General features: G+C 40.9%; 1 protein-coding gene across 11 annotated transcripts in view; it reads left to right on the top strand.

Moving 5' to 3' along the window:
* Window positions 1-20,977, top strand: part of TBC1D5 (TBC1 domain family member 5) — a 1,653,915-nt gene that overhangs the window by 1,207,588 nt on the left and 425,350 nt on the right. The gene's annotated exons all lie outside the window — the stretch shown is intronic.

The following is a 20,977-nucleotide window of genomic DNA, read 5'->3' as shown; positions in this document are numbered from 1 at the left end:
GTTTTTTTTTATTTTGGTCCATTGATGTTCCACGACACCCATTTTCACCCAGTCTTCTAGTTCTTCCTCAAGGTATTTCCCCCATTTCAACAAAGTTTGTGTTTTTGAAATCTAGGATTTTGATCTTTGTCTAACTTCTCCCCATCTTGGCTACTATATCAAACCAATCAGTCTGATGGTCACTTGTGTTCAGGTGGGCACCTACCTGGACATTAGAAAATCTATCTCCATTTGTAAGCAACAGTTCCAATATTGCTTTTCCCATCATTAGTTCCATCACTACTTGTCTAAGCAGACCACTTTGAAGAGCATCCACAATCTCTCTACTTCTTATAGAATCTGCAGCAGTGATACTCTAGTCCATATTTGGTAGCAAGCAACATTTTATCCTTCATTCCCACCTTTTGGAGATCTTCAGCTAGTTCTCTGTCCAGTTCTTCTATTTGGTTCGGAGGCCTGTAGACTATATGAGTGTAAATGGAAGTGCCATTTTCTTTTTCCAAGACAACCCAGAGTGCTTCTTCCTTTTCCCACACTCCCTCTATTTCTGTAACATCGACAGCCGCTATAAATGTCTGATCCCATCTTTGCATCCCCAAGGCCTGTACCCACAAAGAGGAACAGAGACATGAAAGTAGATGTAAAGGCAACAGCTTTATTGTCAATATTATTAATATATCTACTCAGTCATTACATGAGCCACCTGATAGCTATTGATACAAACTGTGTGTAACCTGTACTATCCACCTTTTTTGCCTAGCAAGACAGCCATCATGCGGGTGGCCTGCCTTGCTTTCCAAGCAGGGGGCCACCCCAGGCCATCATAAATCAGCCCACCGGTTCTCGTACCCCACCACTAACATGAGGTAGTGAACACTTCCCTCATGCCTTTGGGTGACTACTTCATTTAATCCCAACACCAGGGCAAGCCAGTAACCCCATGCTTGCGGAGGTATAGGATACTTGCTGGGGCCAAACTAACCAGGGTACATGCTGGGACATTGCGATGAATTTCCCTCTGCGCTGGAAATCATATTACCGTATTCATGAAGGACCCCCAGACTCCATGGGTTATATGCTGTCTGCATCAGCTGTGTGTGAGACAGGAGCCCAGCTTGGGGCCAATATTCATGCCTTGGGCTAAAGTGCTACTAAAAGGTCCTTTTAAGCCATGCAATCCCCAGTGGGGACTATCTGCATGGTGATTCCTACACTATCCTGTGTACCCTCATTAGCCTCTGTGTTGACTGCTGTCATGTTAGCAATCGGATTTGTGACTGGAACTGGCAATTGCTGCAGAGATTCGGAATTGCACCAATATTTGGCTGATTGCGCTCACCCTGGATAAACACCCCACTCTCGGAAGCTTGGTGTTCTTCAATGGTGCATCCCTCATCTCTCCTCTTCTCACATCTTGGCTGCTTCCTTCCCTTTGTCTCCCCAGCTTGACACTGCATGGTTTTGCTTCTTGATCCTGAATGCAGCCGCTGAGGCTGTGCATCTGCCATGCCGACAGTTCCCAACAATTGCAGCTAGGCCACCCAGTCTACCTCTGACTACTTCAATGTCACCTCTGCCACTCGTTAATCAACCGTTCCAATTGCTCCTCTGGTGCTGGGCCTCATATATGCATTCTCACTGCTGCTGATGTCCCGCCTCTCACATAACTGTCCGGCGCCCTTGACTGCATGATGACGGGATGATTGGACTTTCTGCATGCTGCTTTCTTGCCCGATCCAGCTCTCTTATCACACTCTGATGCTGCACTTGGGGGAATGAAGATCAGGGAACATGCAACCTGTGCAGATTCCCATCCTACATATTTGACTACCAATGCTGGATGCTGTCACCAGGGAAAAGAAGGAGTTTTTGAAGTTATCCCTTTAAATAGGTCACCATGATGACTTCATCGTGCACCCTCACCTCCGCCGTGTCAAAGCCCCTTTCTCCTGATATTATACGAGGAGGCAGATGGAGATGAGGGTACTGCCACATATGGCAGGAAGAGTGGGCTGCCTGGCTTTAACCACCAGCACCGGGAGCAGCGCAGGGAGCGAGCCGAGGATGCTCCCACTTCCCCCGGCGGAGAAAGGAAGTAGCACAGGTGGGTGCCAGTCCATCAGCCCCTCCCTCTGCCCACTTGGTGCCTGCTCACCACCACCACCGACGGCCACAAGTGAGCGGCCAAAAGTGCTTGTGCACATGGAGTGCAATAAAGGAGCCTGCCCCTTTGTGCACCCCTTCGTGCGTGTCTGAAGCAAGTAAATTCTAATTTCAGCCATAACCAAGCACAGTCCACCCCATTGAAACAATCACTGGACGAGGAAACCATAGAAATCCTCAGGAACCTCAACACACAAGAAAAGAGAGGGGGAAACCCTGATGTATCCCAAGATAAGTAACAATTCTCCTGTGATTTCTTCCAGCCTAATGTTTACTCTTCTATTACTAAATGTTCAATTGCTATAAAAAAAAAAATCCCACAGATAAATGACCTACTAGAGGAACTAAATCCCACTACCTTCGGCATTAGTGAAACATGGCTGAAAGACAGTGATAATGTCATCATAAACCCCAACTATTATATCTTTCAATTCCCCAGACACAAACGAAAAGGTGGGGATCTTTTAATAATCTGCAAAAAAGAACTTAAACCCTCAAAGTTGAGATAAACCCGCCCAAGAGGTTATACTACTAAAATCTCCACTTCTAAATATTAGTTTGATCTATAGCCCACCCAGAACACTCCAAAATGACTTCTCACCGCTAATCAAAATCTTCACTAAAACGTTTCATCTCCAGAATCAACTCTAATTGTAGGAGACTTTAACCTACATGTAGACGACACACCTAAATCTACAGCATGTGAAATCTTTCTAGATACTATAGAAGCCATGGGTTGGTCACAGTTTGTATCCAACCCCACTCATAAAGCAGGACACATCCTTGACCTAATTTTCGCCAATCGCAATAACTATGTAATCAGTTCTTCTCACAGAATATTGCCCTGGTCTGATCCCTAGCTAATAAAGGGAGAAGTAACTCTCCTCACCACACAACAAGCAAACTCATATAACAATAAATCCTTCACACAAAGAAAAAAGATAGAACCTGAAACACCCGAAGAAACTATTAAAAATAAAATAGCTGAGTTCGATCATGATAATGCCTCCTCATCTTTTGACTCCTGGGATAAAATCATCAATGAAATAGCAGATACCCTATGCCCAATCCAGACAAAAAATGTTCCAAAATGGAGGCAACACAATTAAACAAAAGAAACTTTGGTATAGCGAAGAGCTAAGACACACTAAACAGACCCTGAGAAAATCCGAAAAGCAATGGAGGAAATGCCAGTCTTCGGAAACCCTATTAACAAAATACCGTGAACAAATCAATAAAGCAAAAAAAGAATACTATGTAAAACAGATTCATGGTGTAATATTTAATTCAAAACTACTCTTTGAAACAGTGAAAAACCTAATCATAGACCCATACTCCTCCATCTCAAATAACTATGCCTTTACAAAGAACTCATGCAATGAATATGCTAATTCATTGTTAAACAAAATCAATCCACTTAAAGCATAATTCTCCCACTGGTTACCAACAAAAGAGCCTGAAGAAAAATTTGATTAAGTGAAATGGAACTCATTCAACCCAGTATCTATGTTACGGGTAGTGGATCTCTGGACCGAGGGGGAATTGACACCACCAGTGGAGAGGAGCCCCACGGGTTCTCACCGGCGGCACGTGAGACTGGAAGAAACCTGAGACCCCGCTGGAGCTTCACCACTACCAGCCCTCGTTTCCCTCAGGGTTGAGCCCTTGGGTACCAGGGCCGGATGGACTTACGTGGGGCCTCAGGAATCGCGGAGGTGGGCACAGTAGCCTGAGGCTCGGATGCAAGCATGGGTCTTGGCAGGCGGCGAATCTCTAGGTCAGGACACAAGCAAAGGTCAAGGCAGGTAACTGATCTCTTGGTCAGGATACAAGCAAGGGTTGAGGCAGGCAGCGGATCTCGTGGTCTGGATACAAGCAAGGGTCAAGGCAGGCAGCAGATCTCTTGGTCAGGGCACAAGCAAGGGTTGAGAAGCACAGGCAGGTCAAATGCAGAAACGCAGGAACAGACTTCCAGGAACCAAGCAGGAGTCTAGTAGCCAAGGCAAGGACTGAGAAGCAGGCCTTGCCTTATAAGGCCAGGGTCAGGAGGAAGGAGCCGTAGCACCTCCCTTGGATGGCCCTTTAAATTGGGTCAGGTGACGTGCGCGCCTAGGGCGCCCAACTATGCGGTCAGGCCCGGGCAGAGTGTGGCCGTGTCCCATTCATGAAGGAGCAGCAGGGTTGGTCCCCAGCGGGGAGTCGGCGTGGGTGGAGCATGTCTTCCGCGGCTCCTTGTCACCCCCAACTTAAGAACCTCCACTGGCTGCCCATTAAATAAAGGATCCTCTTTAAAGTGCTCACAACTATCCATAAAGCCAAACACAACATCTCCCTGCTCCACCTAAGCTCCCAACTGCGTCCACATACTTCATCCAGACCTATCAGAGGAGCATACAAAGGTAGTCTATACGCCCCCTAGCAAAATCTTCCCTAAGGAAACACACCTTATCCACAGCAGGCTCTACACAGTGGAACGCTCTTCCTCCAGACGTCCGACAAGAACCTTGCCACTCGATTTTTAGAAAGAAACTCAAAACTTGGCTTTTCTGTCAAGCTTTCCCAGGAACATAAAGCTTTCCCAGGAACATAAGCCCCTTGGTCGCATCCAGTCTGCACCTTCCTCTGTTTATTCTCTCCTTTCTGACCTTATTTAAGGTTGTTCTGGGCACGATGTACCCTGCTAGTATTTACCGCTGTAGATCACAGAGGGTTACCCACACAAGCTGCATTTTTCACCTACACCCCCTCATCATTGTACAGATTACGTTATTGAGTTTATTGTTTTGGCTTGTTTTCCGGACCAATCCTTATCTTAGCCAGACTTCAGATCATTAGAGACTATCACCCCAAGGTCTCTCTCCTGCCCCGTACATATCAGCCCTTCTCCCCCCATCGAATACAGTTCTTTCGGATTTCCACACCCCATGTGCATGACTCTGCACTTCTTGGCATTGAATCTCAGCTGCCATATCTTCGACCATTCTTCCAGCTTCCTTAAATCCCGTCTCATTCTCTCCACTCCTTCCGGCGTGTCCACTCTGTTGCAGATCTTAGTGTCATCTGCAAAAAGACAAACCTTACCTTCTATCCCATCCGCAATGTGGCTCACAAAGATATTGAACAGGACCGGTCCCAACACCGATCCCTGCGGCACTCCACTTAACACTGCTCTCTCTTCAGAGTAAGTTCCATTTACCATCACACATTGTTTTCTGTCCATCAACCAGTTTGCAATCCAGGTCACCACCTCGGCACTCAATCCTAAGCTTCTCATTTTATTCACCAGTCTCCTGTGCGGGACCGTATCAGAAGCCTTGCTGAAATCCAAGTAGATGACATCGAGTGCTCTTCCTTGATCCAATTCCTTGGTTACCCAGTCAAAAAAGTCAATCAGATTTGTCTGACAGGATCTTCCCCTCGTGAATCCATACATACACATATGGTACAGAGAAGGGCAACCAAAATGATAAAGGGGATGGAACAGCTTCCCTATGAGGAAAGGCTGAAGAGATTAGGGCTGTTCAGCTTGGAGAAGAGACGGCTGAGGGGGGGATATGATAGAGGTCTTTAAGATCATGAGAGGTCTTGAATGAGTAGATGTGACTCGGTTATTTTCACTTTTGAATAATAGAAGGACTAGGGGGCATTCCATGAAGTTAGCAAGTAGCACATTTAAGACTAATCGGAGAAAATTCTTTTTCACTCAACGTACAATAAAGCTCTGGAATTTGTTGCCAGAGGATGTGGTTAGTGCAGTTAGTGTAGCTGGGTTCAAAAAAGGTTTGGATAAGTTCTTGGAGGAGAAGTCCATTAATGGCTATTAATCAATTTTACTTAGGGAATAGCCACTGCTATTAATTGCATCAGTAGCATGGGATCTTCTTAGTGTTTGGGTAATTGCCAGGTTCTTGTGGCCTGGTTTTGGCCTCTGTTGGAAACAGGATGCTGGACTTGATGGACCCTTGGTCTGCCCCAGCATGGCAATTTCTTATGTTCTTATGCTTTCTTACACACATGCTGAATCATACATACAAACATGCATGCTCTCTCTCTCTCTCTCTCTCTCTCTCACTCCCCCCCCCCCTACTCTACCAAAGTAAAAGTGGAAGCAGCCCCTGTAACCAACAGGACTCTCTCTTTCTTGGGGGTCATGTGGGCTCTCATTGTTTTGCCTACTGCTCCTGACCATGAGTTGCTCCTGTTTCTACGCCATCTAGTCATCAACACTCCCAACCACATCACCTTTGATTCCCATTCCTTCCTTATCTCCCAAAGTGTATGGAATGTGGGAGTCACTATTGATCTCTTGTTCTCCATGTATAACCACATAAGAAATTTCACCAACTACTTTTCCTCCTCCTACAAACTGCGCCTGCTATGTCACCTCAAGCCCATTCTCGAATATTTGGATTTCAGTTCAGTCCTTCAATCCCTACTATTCTCGGGGATAGATTACTGCAACTCACACACTACAGATCATACAAATCTCAGCAGCTAGACTCCTTACCAGCACTCCTATGTGTGAACACATCTCTCCTGTACTCAAATCTCTCCACTGGCTCCCTATCTCCTACCGAATACAATATAAACTTGCTATGATCATTCACTCCTCGATCCTTAACTTAAACTCCCCATGGCTCTCCTCAACAATAAAAGTCCATGCCCCCTCCCGACAACTCAGATCATCCAACCAGATGCAACTTGATGCTCTGCCTATAAAGCTCACACATCTCGAGGAAACCAGAGCACGCGCATTCTTCTCTGCTGGACCATTCCTATGGACCAGCCTACTGAAGCCAATATGATGCTTCCGAAAAAAAACTTTATTCAAGAAAGCCCTTCACTCTAACTCTCAATGAAGTGTGTTCACATTATTAACATTTCTATCAGCACTAAGATTTTGAAACAGGCATGAAAACTGATATAACCTATAACCTTAAAAAGTGTCTGTCCTTGAAAAAGTTGTAAAGCAGGACAAACGGTGGTGAGCGGCCGAGTTTTGCTCCCACAGGAGCTGCCTCAGGGGCTGCTGTACCAATGGTGTATTTTTAAAAAGGAATACCACTGCTGGTGCGGTGTTTTTCTTTGTCACGTAGTTGGAGGAAACTACGTGACAAAGAAAAACACCGCACCAGCAGTGGTATTCCTTTTTAAAAATACACCAACTGCACTCTGTTAAGCATTTCCAATTGATATGTTGTGAAGTTCTCATATTGCTATGTGAGTTAATACAAGCAACCATTGGTACAGCAGCCCCTGAGGCAGCTCCTGCGGGAGTGAAACTCAGCCAGAGTCGGGCAAATACCAATAAAGAATCCCTGCTTATACCGATCACCACCGTTTGTCCTGCTTTCCAGCATTATTGATCGGCTTCCGGTTTGTTTCTTGGGTCCTACCCTTGAAAAAGTTGTGACATATTACTAAGGCAGTTTTAAAAATTTTATACAATCTTTTCCTAGACAGAAAACAACCACCATATATACTGGGTGCAATTTTCAAACTGTCCTCATTGAGACAAAGAACAATCATACTTTTTTGTGGGTTTTGCACCAATTTTCAAAGCGAAAGTGCCGGCATACCTTTTGTTTGAAACTTGCAGTAGATGCAAAATATGTGTGATCGTTTGCACTTGTTTTTCCTACAGGTAGAATTTTGCTGGAAAAGTATATGCAAAGATTTGAAAACATCATCTACTTGTATAATTTTCCTCCCTGACCTAAGTATGCGTTCTATCTCGGCTCAAGTTCAAAATCTCTGCTTTGTCTTCAAGTGCATGAACAAACATGCCTTCCCTTCTTTCTTATGCCCCCAAGAGAGAACTAATATCTTCCCAACTGGCTCTACTTTCCACCCCGCCTCAGGCCTGTGCTAGACTGTCCTGCACCAGACTTCGGGCCTTTAGCTATTATACACTAAAGATCTGGAGCTTGCTTCCATTATCCCTACGCTTGGAGCTCAGCTACCTCACCTTCAAAAAAAAAAAAAGTTAAAGCATGGCTTTATAATCAAGCATTCCCAATAGAGACTTCCTATCCAAAAATCTAGTTACCACTCAAGTATTCCTATTTCTTCAGCAACAACAAAGTAACCAAACTATGAATCTGTCTTTAAGTATATTGATGCTCAATCAATATTGTCTGTTGATCTAACTCTATTGTAACCTACTTTAAATTTTATTGTAAACCACTTTGAGACCATTCATAATAAAAAATAGAATATCAGATGTCCTATAAATATTAAAATAAATGAATAATGCCTCCTCTTAATATAGCTAAAAGTATGCATGTTCTGAAGACAATTTTCAGACAGCCAATTAATTGCTTGGAATGTTGACCTCATAATAAGTTGTAAAATGTAATGGATAGTTATATGTATGTAACAGTTGCTAAAAATAAGTTTGTTTAATGATTTCCAATATATTATCTGTTTATAAAGTTGCTGAATGCAGATCTGCTTCATATATGGATTTGGAAGTAGAGGGCCAGCATCCTAAAAATGATTCCTAATACAGAAATTTTTATGGGGTTTTTCTATAGATCCTTCAAGGGCAAATTTCAAAGTTTATTAAGGACTTAACTGGCTTGATCAAAGTCTCTAAAACTGACTGGACTGAGCGGATAAATTTAGCCACCTAAGTTGTACTAGGTAAAATTCTGGGTGGACTCAGAGGTGGAATTAGGTTGGGAGTGTATTGGAGGGGGGGAGAAGGCTAGCTGGCTAGTGCTGATTTTTAACATGAGTCTCCTGACTTGACTAACCAAATTTAGGGGCTTCATAAAGGCTATGAGAGAGGGGAAGATGATCCTCCAGATGATCCTTCTGTCCTTTTTTGGACAGAAGAGAAACAGGGAATTCCCCCATGCACTTACATCCCCCAGGATGCAGGGAAGGGTTATTGGATGATGGGAACTCTATTTTTAAAAGATTTACAGTTGTAAGGGGCAGAGAGCAGTTCAAACTTGGTTTCTAAAGATTATTGCTCCTTGTAGAAACTTGTCACTTGTTACTACTAGCACTTCATTTACTTAAATAGCTAGGATAGCATATTTTTCTCCTTGTTGCAGTATACAGATGCATTGATCTGATTCTATGTGATGATAATCCTTGTCACAAAGTACTTGATATGAAGTCATGTACCATGCACAACCTGATTGTTTTAATACATATATTGCCTTTTTGATCTTGTGAATTCTTGTCACCTTTTCTTCTTTATTAGTCCCTTGAGGTTACTCCATGTAGGCTACTGATTATAGCTCTCCATGATGATACACTGTTTTCACATCAGATTGTCACATTATTAAAATTTTGTTCATTTGCTAAAGCCAATAATAACCCAAGAGTTGTCATTTAAATTACCAGCAAAGATGTTTCTTGACAGACTATTCTATATCACCGAACGTAGTCAACTGCACTTGTCGTGCTTTATATCACTCCACATCATCATTAGGTCTTAAATACCAATTTGAATTTAATAACATTCATGCCCTACTTTCTTTGGACTAGTTCTCAAGTTTTTACATGTTGTGAAATGAGAGTTCTTTAACATTAGCCTCCACCCACTTATCATGCTATTTTGTCTCCATTGCATCCTCAGTACATATTGGTTGTTTTACTTTTTGGTACAGAATGTAAAAATAAGACTTTGCCTTTGGTTTACGTACTAATCTATTACGGCCGAAATTTAAATGCCCGGTGCGCATAAAAATCGGTACTTACATGCGTGATTGGGCCCTGCGCGCACTGCGAGAATTTTCAAAATTGCCTGGCCACACGCGTAAGTACTGATACGCGCACAAGTGCCAGGCCCTGAAAAAGGGGTGGGAAGGAGGCCAGTCGGGGCAGTGGCCATTAGCTGCTGTCCCGGGGAAGTACACACTGGCAGCTGGCTGGCATGCGTAAATTACTTCTGCTCCCGAGAAGCAACAAGTAATAAAATAAAAAAAATTAGGGGAAGGAAGGTTAGGCAGGGGGTTAGGGAAGTTCCCTCCCAGTCCGCTCCTTAATTGGAGCGGACCGGGAGGGAACTGGGGAAGGCCCGAATGCATCGCCGCACATTTTTGCATAAATTCACCCCTCCCTTGCGCGCACCGCCTGCCCATACGTGCATGGATTATAAAATCTGGCACGCATGTGCTCTGCCCATGGATTTTATAACATGCGCGCGCTGACGCATGCATGTTATAAAATTGACGCATACATGTTTGCGAGCCGGGAACCGCGCGCACATGTTATAAAATCTACCCCTTAGGGAATAATAACTTAGGCATTAAATAATGTAGTGCCTGGTTGTTTCCGTTCTTGTTCTAATGAGATGTCATCATGCATTTTTGCCACCGATGGTGGATATTCAAGTGATGACTCTGTCTCATTATTAACTGAATTTCCATCATGACTTCTCTGTATTTCATCAATATGATAATGTCCGATCTCCTCTTCATTTGGGAAAAAGAGATTGGTCAGTTTTTTCCTTTGTTTTCTGGAATTTTGGCTTCTTTTGTTCTTGACTTAAGAAATTTTGGATATCTGTCTGTAAAAATCATCTTGATTTTGGGATTATTCAAGTAGTATTTTTTTCCTGTTTTTGCAATAACCAGTGAAGATTGTAGGTCTGCTTTTAGTTCCTAATTTCTTCCAATATTTCTTGGGAATCCAGGCATTTACAAAACATCCAAACACTTTGGAGCGTCCTACAAATGGCCTCTTTTCTGTCCATACTTCTTCTCGTTATTTTTCTTTCAGTAAATTGTTGTTACATTGGTTTCTTGCTGTTACAACTGTCGATGCCCGACATCTCCACTCCGCCCTCCTTACCTCTCTGGCGACTCCTCCCGCGGTTGATGGATGTTTGGCTGCCGCGGCGTCTGCCTGCCATCCTCTCCAGCGTCCCCGGTCTGGCTTGGGCGCTGCCTCCCGCCATGCTGTCCAGCTGCCTTAGGGCACACGCGCCACGCGGCCCTACTTCAAATACTTTCTTTGGTGCGAACCTCAGGGGCGTCCCCCCTGTGATGGCGTCATGCATCCCGGATACAAAAAGCCTACACTACTGCTAGCTAATCGAGTTAGCAAGGTCAGGGTTTCGTACAGGAACTCCTTATGGGTGGGATTTGCTCTCCATACCTAGCTGCTCTGCCTCTCCATTATTGGACTTACTCTATTTGGGGTACCCGCTCCTTGGGGGCCTCTCTCTTCTCTTTCAGGTCACTGTCTGGAACCGGTACTCGCTCCTCGAGGGCCCATGATCCTGGACTTGCTGCCTGGACTTCACTTCTGTCTGGAAGATACCGCTGCCTATACCATCAGTGAATTACTATCTACTTCTCTCAGAGCTGTTCCCTGGAACCAGGTATTCGCTCCTCGAGGGCCTGCCTCTATTCCAGCTCCTGTGATTCCTACCGAGAGAGACCACTGTGTGAGTACTCAACCAACGAGGCTCTATTCCAGAACCCTGCATAATACTGCATTGTACTCACTATCTCAGTTTCTCTTCACTACAGCACAGCCATTGTGGGATCACTGTTCCAGAGCCTGAGGGACTACAAGCCCAGCTGGGCTTCATCTCTGCTCACTACTGCCACCTCTGGTGGCTCCTCAATACTTTTAATAAAAGATCTATCTGTGTTGTGTGTCCTAAGCTGAGCCTGATCTGTGACCCCTCACGGAACTTCCCCCGTGGGCGTAGTCAGCAGCCACAGTATCCAAGGGTCCACCCAAAACCTTACAAACAATAACACTTGCATAAGTAGCAATACCTAATTCTTCAGCACAAAATGGACTGGTGATCCAGATATTACCAGCATTATTCTTACTGCTTCTATAGCGTTTGATTAGCACATTTTGCAATTTTATTTTGGAATGATGAATAAGAAACTGTCTTCCCATAATAAATTTCATACTCCTTCAAGAAATTATGAATTGTATCTGTGATAAACTCTTTTCATTGTAGATGCAAACTCATTTCAACTTTTTGCTAATTTGGCATTTTGAGTTCTATACATAGTCAATGAAAATATTTAGGACTTCATATTTGTGCTTAAAGAAAAATACAAACTAGATCAACATTCCAGAGGAAACTCGGCAATGTAGAATGCCAAAAATTTTTTTTATTGTATATGCAACATTCTTAGTACATTATATACATCCGAGCTTTGTGTGAGAATCTTATATATCTATGATTAGTTAAAATTAAACCAATACATACATTTCTTAACCATTATGCATACACACATACCACATTCACACCATTCACTCGTAAAACCCTTGATACACGTTTATTCATGTGACTTTATACATACATTTTCTATTATATATCCTGTTCACCAAACAGTATTCACCAAAAAACCCACTAACATGGTTTACACTACTCCGACGAGATTTCTCGTTTCGCCTGAATTACCAGGCTTCCTCAGGGAAACTCAATAATTCAAACGTTGTGGTATTATTATATTATTGTTCCTGATATTTGACAATTTGCTTCTTAGATACTGTCTTCATTAATTTTCAGCATGTCGTCATTGGATTATTGATATTTCTCCCGATGATTATCTATCACGTGTTGAAATCACATCTTCAAGGAATTAAACCATGCGCCTCTCAATTGTACACACGAAGTCCCCACAAAGCCACGAACTAAGTAAAAGATATTAAAATATTGATCACCAACTTATTCTAATATGTGTGAGTGAGAGATTGCATGTATGTGAATGATTGAGAGCCTGTATATGTGAAAGAGAGTATGTCTGTGATTGAGAGCCTGCTGTGAGAGAGAGAGCATGAATGTAAGTTTACCATTGGGAACCTGTATGTGTAAGTTTGTGATTGAAAACCTGTTTGTGTGAAAGAGTATGTGTGTATGATTGAGATCCTTTGTGTGTGAGAGAAATCATGTGTATGTATGATTAAGAGCCTGTGTGTATAAGTAAGAGAGAGATCATGTGTGTCTGTGTGTGATTGAGAGCTGGTTTAGGTGATGGAGCATGTGAGTATGTGATTGAGAGCCTGTGTTTAAATGAGAGAGAGAGACCATGTGTGTCTGTGTGTGATTGAGAGCTGATTTAGGTGAGGTAGTATGTGATTGAGAGCCTGTGTGTAAATGAGAGAAAGAGAGGACATGTTTATAAGCATGTGAATGAGAGTCTGTGTGTGAGAGAAAAAGACAGCATGTATTTATGTGATTGAAAGCCTGTGTGTGTGTGTAAGCGTGAAACGATAGACAGCATGTGTGTAAATGTGTAATTAAGAGCCTATATAAGTGAGAGAGAAAAAACATGTGTATATGTGAGTACTGAGAGCATGTGTGTATAGGTGTGTCATTGAGAGCCAGTGCGAGAGAGAGCGCTGGTATGTGACTGAGAGAGGAGAAAGTTCCAAGCAAACCACCCCGCCTCCTGCTAATTCAGAACAATCTCAGGACACCTGGATATCAAACGTTCCCAGGTATGCAGAGCAAAAAAGTGTTTGTATCCTTATTATTTTTCATTACTGGGTCTTTGTGTCTGCTATTTTTATATATTTTGTTGGTATCTGGAAATGTTTTATATGAGTTTTTAATTATTGGATATTCCACTCATCAGCTGTTTCGAAATATGTTCTTTTTGTTAGTACAGTTTTACTGCTGATGATTTTATATTTCTTGATTTGTTTTATAAGGATGGGTGATGTTTCTTTTTTCCTTTGTTACACTGCATACAGAGACTCTGGCTTGTTGCAGTTTCCAATTCAGTTTTTTCTGCATGCTTCTTGTTATGCGTTTTGGTCTCTTTATTCTATGTTAGGTGAGGGACAGCACGTGATTCAGGTGAGGTTTTCTGCTGGCGTGTAGTTTCTGTGTAGGACTCTATAGCAGCCTGACTTGGTCCGTTTTCCTAATAGGAGATGTATTGGTGTCTTAAGGCCTGGTGTAATATTTTCAGAGACTTATTGTACTTTAAAAGTGTGATCTTACATAAAATGCACACATTTACTTGTATTTAGTTTTAAACATATTGTATGGCTCTCATGGAATTACATTTTAAAATATGTGGTGTTCATGGCTCTCTCAGCCAAAAAGGTTCCTGACCCCTGATCTAAAGGGTCATTTACAAAGCTGCTGTATTTTTCCTTGAAAAGAAAATATCACAGGGTTCACTACTCTGCAATATTCGGTACCACAATTTAGTGAATCTCAGGGTATTTTCTATGCTGATAAAATACTATGAAGAACTATATCATGGCTTAGATGCCCTAGTTCAGATTGCATGATGTTTGTCCCCCAGCCTGGGGCTGCCATCTTGTTAAAGAGCCTGAGCTTACCTGCAACTGGTATTCTCCTTGGGCAGCAGTGTTAATCAGACACATATACCCTTCCACATTTCCAAATTTCATTTTCTTAAGTTATCTAAGAGGAGCTTCATGGCGTGCATGCTTATACTGTGCCGGCATTATTTCAAAAAGAGATCCACACCAAGTGTAGGTCTACTACACAACAAAATCTCCCACCTGGCACATATATTTATTTGGGGTATTTTCTGTTGCCTTACTCCAGATTTATGTTCTTAAACCTGAAATTACACCGGAAAAATTTTTTTAGGAGGACGGGAGATGGTTTCATATATTTGTTTATAGGCAACCCACCTCGGTGCCTTGCTGTTTAATCATTAACACACCCTCCAACCTCCGTTATTTTTATTCCAAACATATGTTTTAAAACTTTCAGAGATGGGCTACAGAAAATCCCCTCTCTTTCTTTTTTTCTTTTATTATTTTAACTTCAATCTTGTGTCCATATATTTTCTCCGTGTGTGACACACTTTTTTTAATTCATTAGTCCGTCAGAAATTTAACCATTGTACTTAACTTTGAAATGTCTTTGAATAATCCCAACTTGCGCAAGTTCGACATCCAATGTCTTCCTCAGGGTTTATCCGTACTCATTTTCTCCTCTTTTTTAAAATCCAAAGGGATGTTCTTTTATCCCTCCTGAACTTACGGTTCCCAAGATTCATAAAGATCTGGTCAATCCCCAGATTAGACCTGTTGTGTCACTCAATGGATCAGTTTTGGAATCCCCCAGCAGTGTTTGTTGATAAACATCTGCAGCAAATAGTACAAAGCAGGGATACTATACATTTTTTAAATGTTTTAAAAGATATTGAGGTAATACAAAATTCTACACTGTTGGTGACAATGGACATTCAATCGCTGTACACTCAGATACCCCAGCAATTGGCTTTGGAAGTGGTAACACAGGAGATACTAAGGCATGAAGGGTTTAAAAGGATACCAAAACATTTTCTAATCTCCCTGAGTTGGTGTTATTTAACAACTACTTTGTGTTCAAAGATAAAATATATCATCAAGAACATGGCATCCCAATGGGATCATCTTTGGCACCGGTGGTTGCCAACTTGTATGTGGCAAAATTTGAGGCTAAATTTGTATATTCATCTGAGTGGCGGGGTTACATCAATCACTGGTATAGGTTTATTGATGATGTTTTTTTCGTGTGGCGAGGAACAACTCAAAATGTTCATTACATGGATTAATGCACTGGATGAGAATTTAAAGTTCACTTATGCTAGCAGTACAAAAAGCATAGTGTACTTGAATGTAATGATTAAAATCATGGGTAACACCATTCATACTACTGTTAATAGAAAATCTACGGACAGAAACAATTTGCTCCGATATGAGAGTTATCATCCGGTGAGTTTCAAACGGGGGCTACCAGTCTCCCAGTTTTTTCGTATATGCCGCATTTGTGCCACACTAGCAGAGTTTAAAATACAAGCTGATATTCTCAGTCAAAGGTTTATCGAGAGAGGAAGACATTGGATGTCGAAACTTGCGCAAGTCGGGATTATTCAAGACATTTCAAAGTTAAGTACAATGGTTAAATTTCTGACGGATTAATGAATTAAACAAAGTGTGTCACACACGGAGAAAATATATGGACATAAGATTGAAGTTAAAATAATAAAAGAAAAAAAGAAAAAGAGGGGATTTTCTGTAGCCCATCTCTGAAAGTTTTAAAACATATGTTTGGAATAAAAATAACGGAGGTTGGAGGGTGTGTTAATGATTAAACAGCAAGGCACCATCCCCTGTCCTCCTAAAAAAATGTTTCCGGTGTAATTTCCGGTTTAAGAACATAAATCTGGAGTAAGGCAACAGAAAATACCCGAAATAAATATATGTGCCAGGTGGGGGATTTTGTTGTATACTGTGCCGGCTGCATATGAGCACAAAAGCCTTCTTGGTTTTTCTTGTAAAAGCTGAGCACATTCCATATTCAGGACAATGCCGATCACTTCACCCACATGTATGACTGACTTATCCTACTGTCGATAGAGTACTCCAGTTACAGATAAGCAACTTTTAACACAAACACATTCATGCTGCTTTCACATGCATTCAACAATAATGCATCTTAACACAGTTTAGTAAGTAGGCCTCAAAAACTTGATTTGTTAAACTCAATACTGCCTATATTTCCTTATTTTCTAGAAGATATCTAAATTAATTCATTACAGATATCAGAAAAACTACTAATTACAGTATGTGTGTATGTATGGAAAATAGAAAATTCTATGCTTTTATCCATATATGCTATATAATCCCAACATTTATTTTTGTCTTTTTTTCTTAATCATTTTTTGTTCTTTTTTTTTTTTTTTACTGCATGTCAACCACTTTATTTAGACATTTCTGCAAGAAAGTATATAAATACAGATATATATTAAATTAAGTGTTGCTATGAGCCTTGTCATAATTTGTCTGCTTATTGGTTTTCCTTCTAAAAAGAACACTAATGAAAGAAAGTGCAAATTAGGACTACTTTAGAACTAACTTATTAAATACTAATAAAAGTTGTTTTGAAACCAGGCATTATTTAGCTGGTAGTTTCATTTATCTGTGTCAGTGATTCTCCAAGCTAAAGCCAGGTATGGGTCTGTCTGGTTTGGACTATGATTGAGTATGTAAAATTAAAATCCAGTGGCAGAATGGATTACTGAGATTGAAATTTGAATAAAAAATGTACTTAGCAAGCAGTTTTTCTTTTATTTGTAGTGAAAACAGTCAGGTTGAAGTTTGTTTAGTGTGTTTGACAACAGACAGGTTGATGTATTGCTGGGCACAGCGGTAGGTTGGACTTGAGTGGTATTAGCTCTCAGTGTTTTGATTAATGGTAATTGTTTCAGTGAAAAAGCATGTTTTACATACAACTCATACTTTTAGAAACAGAAGTCAACTTGCAAAATCCATAATTACTGTTCTGAGTTAGCATATAAAAAGAGCAGGAAGAACTTGCAGGCTTCGCACTTTGCCTTCTTCCTGGTTTGGTTTTTTTTTTACTTTTGTGTATAAACTATTCTTTATGTCAGAAATTATATCTTGGGTTTTTTTTTATTTAAAATGGAAATGTGATTTATGAGGTGCTACTGAATCCTAAAGCTTGGTGCGAATCTAATAGAAAGGTGAAATTTACTAGAACATCTTGAGAATGATACATTTTAAGTAAGTATAGCTGAAAAAAACACAATAAGCAATCTTTTTAGCTAGGACATTTTTTTTTTTTGCCTTTTTCCCGGTTTCTTCTCTGACCCCATAGCCACAGTCAACACTAGACAATCCTCAACAGCTAGAAGGCTGGAGTGGTACCTCTGCAAAGTGCTATTTTAATGCTACTCTGTGGCTGTCAAGAGCTACCACGATACTGGCAACCATATTTTTATTCCTCCCTGGGCTTGAGCACAATACCTCTTTGACATGCCCAGGTTCTAACAGAGAATGCAAAGAAAGATAGCTGTGAAATGCTATTTTTTTGAAGGGGTTTTATTAAACAAAACTGATACTTGGTTTAAGTTGTTTGCAGTATATGGAACAACTTACTAGATGCACAATACGTTTGGAAAACATAAAGACGGTAACTTAAAAATGGGCCCTCAGGCATGCATTCCAGGGGTGTTATAACATGCGTGCACATTTTATAAAATAGACGGGCACACATGTACCCAATTTTAAATGGGTGCATACCTAGGCTCATATAAATCCCAATTCTACCGTGTAAGTCAGGGTATTTTATAACGGGCAAGCATCTGTGCCATTGATAAGTTCACCAATTCGTCTACTTAAAAGCTAGGTCCTCCAACCCCCCTGATTAATATCCTGCACGCCCACCAGTTTCCTCAGACCTTTTAAACCTGTTAGAAATGGCTAGGGTATTTTTCATTTTTGAAGTAACATCTCATCCATAACAGAAGTAAACTTAAATGACACTAAACCTGGATGCGCGCCCAAGCATGTAAGTATTTACATGCGCATCTTTTGGCTTTTGGCATGCCGATGCCCCGCCCAGACCACGCCCAACACCATGTCCCTTTTTGAAATCAAGTGAGATGTATGCACAGCAGGAGATATGGCCATATCTGGGTGGCTTTTAAAATTTGGTCGAAGCATGTAACCTGACTTTTATGCATACCTCCAGTTGATGCGCTTGCTAGGCTTTTTAAATCTGTCTAAAATTGTTCTCCCTTAAATGTACTTATTCATTTTAGTGGTAACAAAACAAAAGTGACTGTTGTAGAGATGCTTGGACATACTCAGGCAAAGTTGGCAGAAATAGTATTTATCAAAGCTTGTTTTGTTCCACTTTTGCTCTGGAGCAACCCCCCCCCCCCCCCCCCCCCAGTTTCATCCAAATAAAACTGGAACAAAACTTTAACATAACTCTTCCATAACAGGTATCTAATATCAATAACAAAGTTTTTAAATAAATTATTGTAATTTGAATTCTTAAATAAATTGCAATATTGTACATCTTTTTTTTTTCTACCTCCTTTTTGTAACTTTTTTGAAGAAGGGTAAAAAATCTGCAATGGATAATTCTTTTTCTTTGGTTCATTCTGATAGGGGTTACACAACCTCTTAAATGTTGCTCTAAAGCTTCTAAATTCCAGAGTTCTAGAATTATTTGCTAAAACGGTGAATTCATTTTCTTTTACAGCCCATTGAGAACCTTCTTTCGTCATTTTTATTTTTTCTTGTTTAGTAATTAGACTTAATTTCACCCCTCGTTTTTCTATGCCTAGGTTTAGCATTAAGAAATAATCAGGATCACTAATTTTATGGTGCATTCTTCTGCTGGAGGTTTAAAACTTGAGAATCTGTCCAGCTTCTGGTAGGATAGCTGGATGCAGCTCTCCACTGAGTGTCAATATTGTTGGAATTTAACTTGGCTATATCTTGTCACACAGAAATTGTATTTCCTATGAAATTTCCTATCCTCTGCCTCTCATAGCTTGAGAGTGCAGAATAAGTAATCCTGGAATGTCTTTCGCCGTCATTCAGCGTGCAGCAAGACCTATCTCTGGCCTTGAATGCATCAGCTTCTTTTAATGCTTGGAGATAATCATGGCCCAGCAGCATTTTCGTAGCTTGAAAGTGCCTCTGTATCTTGACTTTTTACATTCATTGAGTGATTTTGTGTCATAAAATGGCCTTCGTGTTGCAATACCTCTGTTGTGGATGAGGAAGTGAGGTGAGGTCCTAAGAAGGAGATTGAATACTGGAGTGGGAAAGGGCACTTCAGGGTATATGAGAAAGTGTGGGGTGGAGGACAGTATAAGGGGTATGAAACTAAGCAGTGGAGAAGGAAAGTATGGGGGTCTGGAAAGGGTGTGAGAAAATGGAGGGCAGGAAGTGTTGGGTGTAAGTGAGAGATCGTGGTTGGGGATGGAGGGGGTGTTGGAGGTGAGCATAATGGTGTTTTTCATATAATGCACCCTTCTAAGTTGCCATGCAGTTCCACAGTTGTTATCTCGTCATTTATTATCCAAGTATTTTTGGTATAAAGACATTTTATTGGTTCACATGTTGAGTTGCAGTAAGCAGAGGCACTTTCTGAAGAAGTCACAGAAGACTGCAGACATAGCTTGTCAGCACACAGGACCTCCAATATGTTTTAAACCATCCACCACCACCACTGCTATCACACACACACACACACACACACACACACCATCTCTGGCTTAGTTTTAGACTCACCCTTTGCATTGCACTTTTGTTATCTAATGAATTCTATAAGCTATAGGGATCATGATGATCTTTGATTTATGAATGTACAATTGAGATTTGTGAGATTTTTAGATCAGCAGAATAGAAATTTTGTAAATAAATGTCATACTCTATGAGCTGCAAAATAAGGGTGCCTCGGAAAGGTAATCACTATGGGATCTATTTACTAAAGCACACTAAACAGCTTTGACATATATGAAGATAAACTCATGGGCTTACGTTACCAATAATGCGAAAAATATTGCCATAATGTGAAAAAATATTACGTTGCATTCCATGCAAATGAATGCAAAACAGCCCATTAATTTAATCATTCTTACATCAAGAGACCTGGATTTAACAATACACTGTAAAGGATTAAAAATAAAATTACATTAATAAGGAAAAATAATCCAGCATCCTGTTAACCTCAACATGGGGAAGTTTAAGAAATTAAACCAAAGCAAAAACTGTTGGTTATATTGAAATACTTATACAATATACGTTGCTACTAGCCAATAGGTTCTATATGTGAGGCACTAGGTACAGGCAATTCCGTAGTTTTCAAAACAGCTTCTAGATAATCAGTCTCAAAATACACAAATTTAGTATCATTTAAACTAATCTGACATTTGCAAGGATAACAAAAAATTATAGGATGCATCCTAGTGCAAATATTCTCTATCTCAACATCAAAAATGCTTTATACCTCGATTGCATGTCCTGAGAAAAATCAAGAAATATGGAAATCTTATGTCCAAGAAATAATTTATCTTTGAAGCGA

This window comes from Rhinatrema bivittatum, chromosome 2 (assembly GCF_901001135.1).
Source record: "Rhinatrema bivittatum chromosome 2, aRhiBiv1.1, whole genome shotgun sequence".
Classification (NCBI taxonomy): domain Eukaryota; kingdom Metazoa; phylum Chordata; class Amphibia; order Gymnophiona; family Rhinatrematidae; genus Rhinatrema; species Rhinatrema bivittatum.
Note: the sequence above shows the minus strand (reverse complement) of the source record. Positions and strands in the feature narration are given on the sequence as shown.